Below are 12,269 nucleotides of genomic sequence, written 5' to 3'. Positions count from 1 at the left end.
ACACCTTACAACATCGGCGAATCCTTTGAAATCTTTCACGATGCCACACAACAAACAACATGATAAGTGGTGTTTCACAAAAAGCATAATATTGGATGATTTTTGAATACTCAAGATGTTTCAAATTTATTTAACGACATAAATATCAATGGTAAACCGACATTTCCAAAATACCACATGTAAAGAAGATATTAATTAATGTTGTATCGTAAACAAAATTTTAGAAATGATTAATATAATAGCATATTTAAAATGTGCATGATTTTTTGAGAGATTTCCATATATGACATGTTAGATTTTGGATTTGAAAGTTATGAGTTAAAAAAAATTGAATGTGCCCAAAAATAGAAAAAATAAAAATAAAGTGGCTGGGCCAGAACTGAAACATCATGTGGCCCATCTGCTAAGTAGGAGAGAAAGGAGAAGGAGAAGATTTCTTGAAAAAACAAAAAAGGAGAAGGAGAAAGAGAGTGAGAAAAGGATAGAACCAGGAATCGAACCCGGGTCTCCTACCTGAGACGTGAGGCTAATACGACCACGCCACTATACCGGGCGTTAAGAATGATATTGGCTTACCTTAAATAAACATAAGCCCTCCGCGATTTCAGAAGAAAAAAAGTAAACCGTTTTTTCTCACTTACCGGTGGCATGGTGGGTAATTATTTACAACTCCAAGGGTAATTTTAGTGACGTACGACCAGAAGCACTATTTAGAGACATTAAAACTGTGCACTAATCCTGCTCTCTCAGGCCATCAGTGTCTCAACCGTTGGATTTGTAACACTTGGCATTTCTGGCCGTTGGACGCACCTTCAGTGCTGCTGGGAGCGCTACACGGGCTGGGCGGATGCTCCAGTAACAAAATTGACGATCCGCTGTTGTTTGGGCCTGCTGGGCCTGTGATCCGTTTTCTCTTTGTCGCCTGGTCGCGAAGAGACGCAAGGCTTACCTAAAAAAACAGACGCAAGGCGAGCGCCTCATGCCTCGCCGCCAGCCTAGAGATGCGCCTGACCCTTGCGATCCGGGCGAGAGAGACGCCAGGAATGCGGTGATTAGGGCAGCAAACGGTCGCTGTCAATTGAAGTCCATTAACTGAAGATCGAAGACGAAAATCAATGTCGCTAGATGACACTAATAGCAGGTCAGTTACCATGTCGATCTGTGCTCTTCTTACTCCACGCCAATACATATAGTTTCCTACGCCCCTCTGTTCCTTTCGCACCCTCTTCATCACTTCGGCTGACTATTGCTTCATCTTCTCCGTTCCTTCTACTCCCTCATGTCTATCAAATTTGGAATTCATCTTTATTGATGCTATTTTTTGTACTCGCTGAATGGGGATGCTCTTAGTTGACGGATTCGATCTCCACTTGCCTAGCGGAGCTGTGGACAAGCGAAGACGATGGTGGGTGTGAGAGGCTACGGCGGCGGCGGCAACTTACCCGGTGGAGCTAAGGAGAGGAGACGATGATGCTGGGCACGAGGCAATAGCGGCAACAGCCGCGCACGCGCGGGGAGCTTCTCCACTACCCATGTGGATATCTCGCTGCAGGTTCAATTTTATTTCAACCAACATCTTGTACAGATCTATTCATGATCCATGTCGAAATGGCATGCTGGCCTCAATAAACTCCACCATGCTGCCCTCACCTCGAAGGTGAATCTTGGTGAAGGTGTCCATGTGATGCATCCCTGCCTTCTTCGCACGGTTCCACTCCTTCCTCATGGAGACTCCTGCCAGATTCTTACATTGTTCAGTGCCTAGGTGGGTGTGTGGCCATGACAGTTCTACCTCATCCGTCACTGACTTGCTCCGATGACTAACGGTTGTGAGTTCCTGTGCAGCAGTCACTCTCCAGCTCGGTCATGCGACTCATGCCTATTCTCGGGTGATGCAAGTAATTCATTTGGAATGTGTTTTTGTTTCTTAGGTTTGGATTGAAGGAAAGGGTCTGGGAATTTTTTTGAATTGGTAGAAATGTTTACATGCAAAGCCATACAGGTTTAGTAAAATTGGTTGCAATTAATGTTTGCATGCAGAGCCATATAAGGTTAATTTCTCGTTGATAGCACTTATTTGTTCATATCTGCTTGTCATCTCTGTAAGTGTGTATTCCCCCCTTTACACTTCGACTGTAATCATCATACTAGCTAACTTATTTACACAGGATTGGGTGTTTGGGGTTAATAGATAATCTGTACCTACATGCAGATTCCTGAATTGCTTGACCGAGTGAGAGAAAACATCCTTCCCTAGCTTATTCAACGTGAACCTACAATTTATATTTTCATGTACAAGTCCTTTATACATAGTTCATAGCACAAGTATGACCATGTGGTTGTTTGATTATTTGTTCCATTATCTCCAATCAATCCAATAAAATATCCAAAATTTGTTTGCTAATATTGTTTATTATACAGATTGATCGTATGCTTAATCCTCCAGATTCTGAACCTTATGAAGCTAATTGTTTTTATGTTCTGAAACTTTGAAGCAGCTAAATATTATGTATTAAGTACCAATTTTATTCTTGATAGGTTATGTATCTTGTCTTTAATGAATGCAATGCCATCCTTGATTCTGTATCTCCAACCTACCAATTCCACATCCTCACCACTGACTGGATGGTGCTCAAGCAACTGTTGGTGGTGAGGTCCTTTGCACGGCAACTGCACTCCTCTACCTCCTTCCTTCCTGGTAGGATAAGAGGATTGAGACGATGGTAGCGGACGAGTCCACCTTATCACGCAATCTCAATGCTTTGAGGATCTATTTTGAACTCGGACGCGTGGAATGGGCCAACACATTGGTAACAACTCTCTTACACTGTACCAGTTTATGTGAACCATGTAGCAAAAAGGGGGAACTTGTAAGTTTGTGCTCAAATTTATTTATTCATTGAACTGGTAATTGTTCATGTTCTGTGACAATACCATCAGGCCAGTAATCAATATCTTTGTTGTATATGTGTCTGAAACTACAAAAGTTATTCGGTGTTAACAAAAATGGATCCGATCACCATTAACCGGTTCGATGCTTTCTCTTTAGAGTCTTGCCAGTTGAGTTGGTAGCCTATGTTTTACTCATGGTTAGCCCTCCTGATATGATTCAATACCAAATATCCGATAAAATGATCATGTTATCTGCCTAATATGTGCTAAGATGTCCCCATTTTTATGGTTCTGTAAAACAGGTAGTATTTCCCACTTAGATTGTTGACTGATGTATCATGCAGCTTTTACAAAAATCATGTTTTGTGATTGTACATATTCATGGAAATCCCTATCATTTTATCGTAAAAATGGACAGGCGCGGCAACGCGCGCCTTAATGGTCTAGTTTGCTTTATTAGTAGGGAAAGATTAGGTAAAGATAGGTGTAGGAACGAATGGTTTTCCATCCAAAACATAAAAGGGAAATGTTGCTTGTGCAGTGGTGTTGTCAAAAGATTTCCCATTATAAGTAGATGAGTAAACTTGAAATCCTGGTCAACAAACATCACTACAGATAAGCGGTGGTTTCCTTCACTCATTATTCTCCACACGAGACAAGGACTACGTACACAAGCTAAAGAATGGAGCCGCCATGCTGCTTGGATCATAGTACTCTTTCCATAAACAAATGTAAGAGCGTTTAGATCATTAAACTAAACACTTATTTTTTTTAAGGAGTAGTACAAGCTAGAGATCATCCAATGTTGACTGGCGGATCATGTTGGATGCGCTTCTTGGGCGCGACGGCCTCGAATCCTCGATGGCCTTGCCGAGCGGCCAGGCGGCCTCCATGAAGTACTCCCCGTGCTTCACCTTGTCCACCAGCGTGATCTCCCTCGCCGGCGACAGATCGACCCCGTAGACGAGCAGCGTGTACTGGTACACCAGGTCCATGCAGATGTAGGGCGTCTCGCGCACCCCGGGATATGCCGCCTTGGCTTCCTCGAGGCTCAGCGGGCAGATCTTCTTGGCCGCCGCCCTGAACACCCCCGGACTTGACTTGGCGCTCGGGGCGTCCTTATCCACCCACCCGACCTGGGTGGCCTTGCCGTAGAAGAAGCTGGCAGCGTACAGTGTGGCCTGCCCGGCGCCGCCGCCGCCGCCCCACACGCCGCCGAAGGTGCATTTCTTGTTCGCGCAAGGTGCGTCCAACTTCAGCGCCTTAGCCACCTCCTTCCTGCACTTGGTGTACACTGCCCCTTCCGGTGCCGCCGTCGCATCATAGACCTCCCCGTTGTAGGTGTAGTTGCCGGTGGATCCGCGCAGCATGCACGAGCTGAACGGCCCGGACTTGGCCTTGAGGATCTCCACGCGAGCAGCCAAGTTGCCGTAGTACAGGTAGCTGCAAACTCAGTTTGTTAGAAAATAGTGCTTCAATCCATATTACTTGTCGCTGGTTTAGTATATAATAATCCGCCGATCCGTCTGCGAGTTGGAACATAAATGTATGGAATTCAATTAATTATGAGGAAACATTTGCTTTTGTTGTGTCTAATTGACTTCATGATTGATGACCTGTGGACATAGACGTTGTAGTCTTTTCCCTTGAGATACTCCTTGGTGATGTAAGGGTCCTTGCCATCAGGTGTCGCCGGAGCGTTCGCTGCGGCGTTTGGAGAGACGGCGTACGCCATTTGAACCGAGCCGCCACCAAGATCTATCACGCCTACGGTCTTCGAGTAGTCTCCTCCCAATCTATCCAACAGATAGTTCAGAGCAACCTGCATAGATGTCGGATTTGCTAATCAATAAAAATAAGAATTTGTTAAATCTAAGTCTCTCAGTTGAGATCAATCACCGTGGACCTCGAAATTAAGTTCCATGCAAGTTTTCATATTTTCTCGTTAAGCTTCGAAAACAAGCAATACAATTTTGAATACTAGATGAATATTTTCTATTGCATGATGAATACTTTCTGATTTTTATGAGAATAATACTTTCCGAAACTTGTAGGAACAAATTTACAAAATCGACTGAATCTCAATCAACTAGGACATATATACTAGCTATCCAAAAACATAACCAGATGTTATTATAGAGAAAAGGTTCACAAGATTGGAAGGAAGCGGCGGACTTACCCACATGTAAGACCCTTCTTGAGATCCCTCGAGAACATTGATCCACTTCGGGTTGTACTGGAATTTGCTCTTGGTGTGGACGATAGGGCTGGAGAAAAAGCTCGAAGCTCGTGAGCTAAACGAGTAACTCGTGACTCGGCTCGAATCGACTCGAACTCGAAGAAGAACAAGTCGAGCCGAGCTTTAGTTTAAGATCGTTTATCGACCAAGTTAAACGAGTCAATCTCACGAGTACTCGTGTAACTCGTTAGGCTTGTTACAAGAGATCAGCTAAGCACCTGCGTACTAGGCACACAACACAAGGCCCAGCTGCACTACAAATATGAAAAAATGATTACTTGTGAATGTAAAATGTACATATTAAACATGTACAATCTTCACAAACAATGTTCATTTTTATCTTACTCGTAAGGTTTTATGTTCATATCCTTAACGAGCTTAACAAGCTAAACGAGCCAGCTCGTGAGTTATACGAGTCGAGCCAATCTTGGATTTGAACTCGTTATAGTAACGAGTCGAGTCGAGCTAACTCGTTAATGAAACGAGCTTTAGCGAGTCGAGCCGAGCTGGCTCGACTCGGCTGTAAGTGACACCGGTATCTCCTGCCCACCAGGGTTCAAATCCTGATGCTCGCATTTATTCCTGGATTTATTTCAGGATTTCCGGCGATGTGCATTCAGTGGGAGAAGACGTTCCCGTCGATAACGAGGTGCCTACGATGACTTCGTAAATCTCAAGATGATATGCCGGTTCACTTGTGTCTGTACTGATGTTCAAAAAAAAAACACTTGTGGAGATAAGGCTAAGCCCACGTTGGATTCCACACGCTGACGGGCAATGATATAGTACGATGCAAGCATAGAAAATTTGATCACGCACGCACACGATGGAATTCAAAATTTCGGTCTCCGTCAATTTGTTCATTTACTTTGTTGCTCCTTTGTTTCGTCGCAGGCAAGTGGTCATGTATGTCACACTATTCCGGCTATTGAAAAGTTTGACATGTTCGACAGCGTAGGGGTCGGCATATTTTATGCAATATCTTTTTTCGCATGGTTATTTTATGCTAGATCGGAATTGCAATTCATATTTATTATATAACCCCAAAAACAGATACCCCTTCGTACCTGTATATAGGATACTGATTTAACAACGAAAATATGAGTTCTGTATACCGTATAAGCTATACAGTTGGAGACATCTTTTGAATGCAAACCCAATTGCAAATTTTAGGGCATCTCTGATGCTCTCCTGCTTGTGTGTAGGTGCTTGAGATTTTTTTTCCGTAAAACTTTACCTTAGTGCCTGCGTTAACGTCTTTGTGTTCAACGCTAACAGCCATAAGCAGGTTCTAGACACCCTCACTAACGCAGCGGGGACCTAGCGCCCGATAAAAGAGCTGGAAAATCGTTAGATAGTTGAGACAACTTGTTAGATATTATCGGATCAAGATTTTCTAGGATAAGCGATTGCATCCAATTAATTTCAGCTCGTGCGAGGTCAGAAAGGTGGAGCGTCCGGCGACATGGTTTGCTTCGACTATAACGAATATCCGAGTTTCAGATGGAAATCACTTGTAATTTCTAGGAAATCGATCCTGGCGCCTGGTTTTAGCACCTGCATTGTAAATGAGTACAAAACTCGTATTTTTGTAGTTAAAGCAATGGTCAAAGTTTCATCCAAAATATGAGGGGGTCTTTATAGTATGTGATGTTGTGTTTATGCTCCTGTATCAAATGCAACCTCATGAATAGTAAAAAAAGTAAAAGCAGTTCAAACATTCTCTGGGAAGCAAAACATTTCCAATGTTATAGACGAATAAACAAAATTAATGCTTCAAAAAGACTATTATTGAAAGCATTTTGGGGTGCTAATTTTGTTATTTCTTTCCATACCTCCATGAAAATAATTTCATCATGAAAATGTGCGCACATGAGGAAAGGCATTGTTTGAAGTAAAAAATTCAGAAGTATTTTTAGAAAGATTCTATTTTTCGATACTAGAGAGAGTAATATCACTAGGATACTTTTAAGGGCAACAAATAACAGAGAAGAACAATCTCTACTGCTTTTTTTATAAAGGGTGTTTTTATTGATTCATAATATCGTATCAATGGATAGAATCATAATGAATACACACCCGGCCACTATAAAACTAGGATGCACCCAGCAAACACAACACAAACATATATACCAAAGTTGTGCATACAAAGACTACGTGAAGGATTCTCTTAAAGTGGCGCCTCTAGAAAGAGAACGGCGTACAAGTGTCGCCATCACCGGATACAACCGTGAACATGCACTAATAGAAACAACCGGGACTAAAGGGGGGGCATTGGTACCGTGGTACCAATGCCCCCCCTTTAGTTCCGGTTGGTGCCACCAACCGGGACCAAAGGCCTCTTCATTGGTACCGGTTGGTGCCACGAACTGGCACCAATGCCCTGGATATATAAAAAAGCACTTAGCAGTTTCGACAAAATCCATCACTTCTTCCTCCCGACGCCCCTACTCCTCCTCATCACCATCGCCGCCCAACGCCCCTGCTCCACCTTGCCGTCGCCGCCGCCACCGATGCCGTCAGGCTGCTCAATGTCGCCGTCGCCGTGCGCCACCCCAATGCCGTCGCCGCCCCGCGCCGCCCCAATGCCATCACCGTCCCGCGCCACCGCTGCCCCGACGCCGTCGCTGCGCCGCCCCACGGTCCGGCGGCTTTTTTGATCATATATGTGATGATATGTTTTTTTTCATATATGTGATGATATGTTGTTGTTTTTCATATATGTGATGATATGTTGTTTTTTTCATATGATGTTTTTTTGTGCATATGATGTTTTTTTCATGTGATGTTTTTTTCATATATGTATTTTTTATTTAGGTTGTTAATTAGTAGATATCAATTTTAGGTTAGTGCATTTTAGGTCAGTGTAGAGGAAAAAGTAAAATAAGGAAAAGGAAGAAAAGAGGAAGAAGGAAGAACGAAGAAGAAGAAAAAGAAGGAGTGGAAAAAGGAAAATAAGAAGAGGAAGAAGGAGAAGAAAAAGGAGAAGAAGAGGAGAGGAAGAAGAGGAGGAGAAATAAATAAGAAGAGAAAAAAGAAAAAAAAGAGGAGAAGAAGAAAGGAATAGAAGAGAAGAAGAAAAAAATAGAGTAATTTCTTTTTTTTCTTCATCTATATTCCTTTCTTCTTCTCCTCTTTTTTTTCTTGTTTTTTTTCCTTCGATCTTCTCCTCTCTCTATTCCTTTCTTCGTCTCCTATTTTTTTTCTTCCTCTTCTTATACCCGGGTCGAGGGGTCGAGGGGTCGAGGGTTCGAGGGTTCTAGGGTCGAGGGTTCGAGGGTCGAGGGTCGAGGGTTCGAGGGTCGTCGAGGGGTCGAGGGTCGTCAAGGGGTCGAGGATCACCGAGGAGTCGATATACCCCCTCTCTTATAACTTCAACATGAGGGGGGTCGATATACCCCCTCCCCGACAACTTCGACATGAGGAGGGGGGCGAGGGGTCGAGGGTTCTAGGGTCGAGGGTTCGAGGGTCGTCGAGGGGCCGAGAGATCGAAGGTTGAGGGTCGTCGAGGGGTTGAGGGGTTGAGGGTCGAGGATCGCCGAGGGGTCGAGAGGTTGCCTAGTGTCAAAGTATTGAAGAAATCCCTGGCTTCATCATTAGCCGGAAGTAACCGGGGCATGATATGGTACGAAGTTCTCCAAAGTTATTCTGGAATGGAGTCCCGGATAAGATAATCCGCCTTTTTGTACAAATTTCAGCAAAGGCCTTCCAAATAGCGATATTCGGAAGGCTCTTGTTGTACTTTGTACCAAAAGGCGAATTATCCTATCTGGGATTCCGTTCCAAAATAACTTTGGAGAGCTTCATACCATCATGTTCCTGTTACTTTCGCCTAATGATGAAGACATGGTTTTGTTGGATCCTTTGACACTAGACAAACGTCGGACAATCATGAGAGAGGCGGTCCGGCCCAAACCCTAGAAGCGCTGCCGAGGCCACCTAAATTTACCAAGTTAAAAGAGCATTGTCATCGAGGCCACCCGCTGCCGAGGCCACCCAAATTTACCAAGTTAAAAGAGCGTTGTCGTCGAGGCCACCACGAACCATTGAAGCGTTGCCGAGGCCACCCCAAACCCTAGAGGATCGCCGAGGGGTCGAGGGTCGAGAGTCAAGGGTCGTCGAGGGGTCGAGGATCACCGAGCGATCGAGGGTCGTGAACTAGCTAGGGTCGAGGGTCGAGGGTCGCCGAGGGGTCGAGGGTTGATAACCCACAAGTATAGGGGATAGTTGTAGCCTCTTTCGATAAGTAAGAGTGTCGGACCCAACGAGGAGCTAAAGGTAGAATAAATATTCCCTCAAGTTCTATCGACCACCGATACAACTCTACGCACGCTTGACGTTTGCTTTACCTAGAACAAGTATGAAACTAGAAGTACTTTATAGGAGTTGTTGGATAGGTTTGCAAGACAATAAAGAGCACGTAAACATAAACTAGGGGCGGTTTAAATAAAGATGCAAGAAAGTAAATATAGCGAGTGTGGAAAAGCGGTGATAGGAGTTGTGAAATTGTCCCTAGGCAATCGATAACTAGACCGATAATCATTATTGCAATTTTATTTGAGGGACAAACATAAGCTAACATACTTTCTCTACTTGGATCATATGCACTTATTATTGGAACTCTAGTAAGCATCCCCAACTACTAAAGATTCATCAAGGTAAAACCCAACCATAGCATTAAAGCATCAAGTCCTCTTTATCCCATACACAAACAACCTACTTACTCGGGTATGTGCTTCTGTCACTCACGCCACCCACCATAAGCAAATCATAAGCATATTGCAACACCCTACAGCGGGGATCCCTCACACTTGCGCGACACGGAGAGCACCATAGGACAGCACCAATAATAAAACACACAACTCGAACCAATCATGATCATCAAATAGCCATAGGACAAAAGAAATCCACTCAGACATCATAAGATGGCAACACATCATTGGATAATAATATGAAGCATAAAGCACCATGTTCAAGTAGAGGGTACAGCGGGTTGCGGGAGAGTGGACCGCTGGATATAGAAGGGGGAAGGTGATGGAGATGTTGGTGAAGATGACAGCGGTGTTGGTGAAGATCGTGGTGATGATGATGGCCCCCGGTAGCGCTCCGGCGCCACCGGAAGCAAGGGGGAGAGGGGCCACCTTCTTCTTCTTTGACCTCCTCCCTAGATGGGAGAAGGGTTTCCCCTTTGTTCCTTGGCTCCCATGGCGTGGGAGGGGCGAGATCCCCTCCGAGATTGGATCTATCTCTCTATTTCTGCGTTCTCTGCGTTCCTGATTCTACCCCTTCACCGTTTCCTTTATATCTGGAGATCCGTAACTCCGATTGGGGTGAATCTTTCGCCCAGATCTTTCTCATAAAATTAGCTTTCTTGCACCAAAAGAAGAGCGTCAACCGCCTTACGGGTGGACCACGAGGGTCAGGGGTGCGCCGGGGGGGGGGGGGGGGTAGGGCGCGCCCCCCTACCTCGTGACCACCCCGGACACCGTTTCGCGTGGATTCTACTTCCCAAAAATCATAAATATTCCAAAAAAATCTCCGTCGGTTTTTATCCCGTTTGGACTCCGTTTGATATTTGGTTTCTGCGAAACAAAAAACATGCAACAGACATGAACTGGCACTGGGCACTGGATCAATATGTTAGTCCAAAAAAATAATATAAAAAGTTGCCAAAAGTATATGGAAGTTGTAGAATATTGGCATGGAACAATCAAAAATTATAGATACGACGGAGATGTATCAGCATCCCCAAGCTTAATTCCTGCTCGTCCTCGAGTAGGTAAATGATAAAAATATATTTTTGATGTGGAATGCTACCTAGCATAATCTTGATCATATGTCTAATCATGGCATGAATATTAAGACACGAGTGATTCAAAGCAATAGTCTATCATTTGACATAAAAACAATAATACTTCAAGCGTACCAATAAAGCAATCATGTCTTTTCAAAAAACAAGGCCAAGGCAAGCTTATCCCTACAAAATCATATAGTTCGGCCATGCTTCATTTTCGTCACACAAAATGCTCCCATCATGCACAACCCCGATGACGAGCCGAGCAATTGGTTCATACTTTTTAACGCGCTTCAGCTTTTTCAACCCTCACGCAATACATGAGCGCAAGCCATGGATATAACACTATAGGTGGAATAGAATATAATGATGGAGGTTATGTGGAGAAGACAAAAAGGGAGAAAGTCTCATTCGACGCGGCTAATCAACGGGCTATGGAGATGCCCATCAATTGATGTCAATGCGAGGAGTAGGGATTGCCATGCAACGGATCCACTAGAGCTATAAGTGTATGGAAGCTCAACAAAAGAAAATAAGTGGGTGTGCATCCAACTTGCTTGCTCATGAAGACCTAGGGCATTTGAGGAAGCCCATCGTTGGAATATACAAGCCAAGTTCTATAATGAAAATTCCCACTAGTATATGAAAGTGACAACATAGGAGACAATCTATATGAAGAACATGGTGCTACTTTGAAGCACAAGTGTGGAAAAATGATAGTAACATTGCCCCTTCTCTCTTTTTCTCTCATTTTTTTGTTTTTTCGGGCCTTCTCTTTTTTTGGCCTTTCTCTTTTTTTTCGTCCGGAGTCTCATTCCGACTTGTGGGGGAATCATAGTCTCCATCATCCTTTCCTCACTGGGGCAATGCTCTAATAATGATGATCATCACACTTTTATTTACTTACAACTCAATATTACAACTCGATATCTAGAACAAAGATATGACTCTATATGAATTCCTCCGGCGGTGTACCGGGATGTGCAATGATCTAGCGTAGCAATGACATCAAAAAAATGGACAAGCCATAAAAATATCATGCTAGCTATCTTACGATCATGCAAAGCAATATGAAAACAAATGCTCAAGTCATGTATATGATGATGATGGAAATTGCATGGCAATATATCTCGGAATGGCTATGGAAATGCCATAATAGGTAGGTATGGTGGCTGTTTTGAGGAAGATATAATGAGGCTTATGTGTGATAGAGTGTATCGTATCACGGGGTTTGGATGCACCGGCGAAGTTTGCACCAACTCTCGAGGTGAGAAAGGGCAATGCACGGTACCGAAGAGGCTAGCAATGATGGAAGGGTGAGAGTGCGTATAATCCATGGACTCA

At 43.9% G+C, this 12,269-nt stretch overlaps 1 pseudogene; it reads right to left on the bottom strand.

Moving 5' to 3' along the window:
* Positions 1-3,687: 3,687 nt before the first annotated feature.
* LOC123090406 (probable apyrase 3) overlaps positions 3,688-12,269 on the bottom strand; it is a 54,705-nt pseudogene continuing 46,123 nt past the window's right edge.

Source organism: Triticum aestivum, chromosome 4B (genome assembly GCF_018294505.1).
Source record: "Triticum aestivum cultivar Chinese Spring chromosome 4B, IWGSC CS RefSeq v2.1, whole genome shotgun sequence".
NCBI classification, from domain to species: Eukaryota; Viridiplantae; Streptophyta; class Magnoliopsida; order Poales; family Poaceae; genus Triticum; species Triticum aestivum.
Note: the sequence above shows the minus strand (reverse complement) of the source record. Positions and strands in the feature narration are given on the sequence as shown.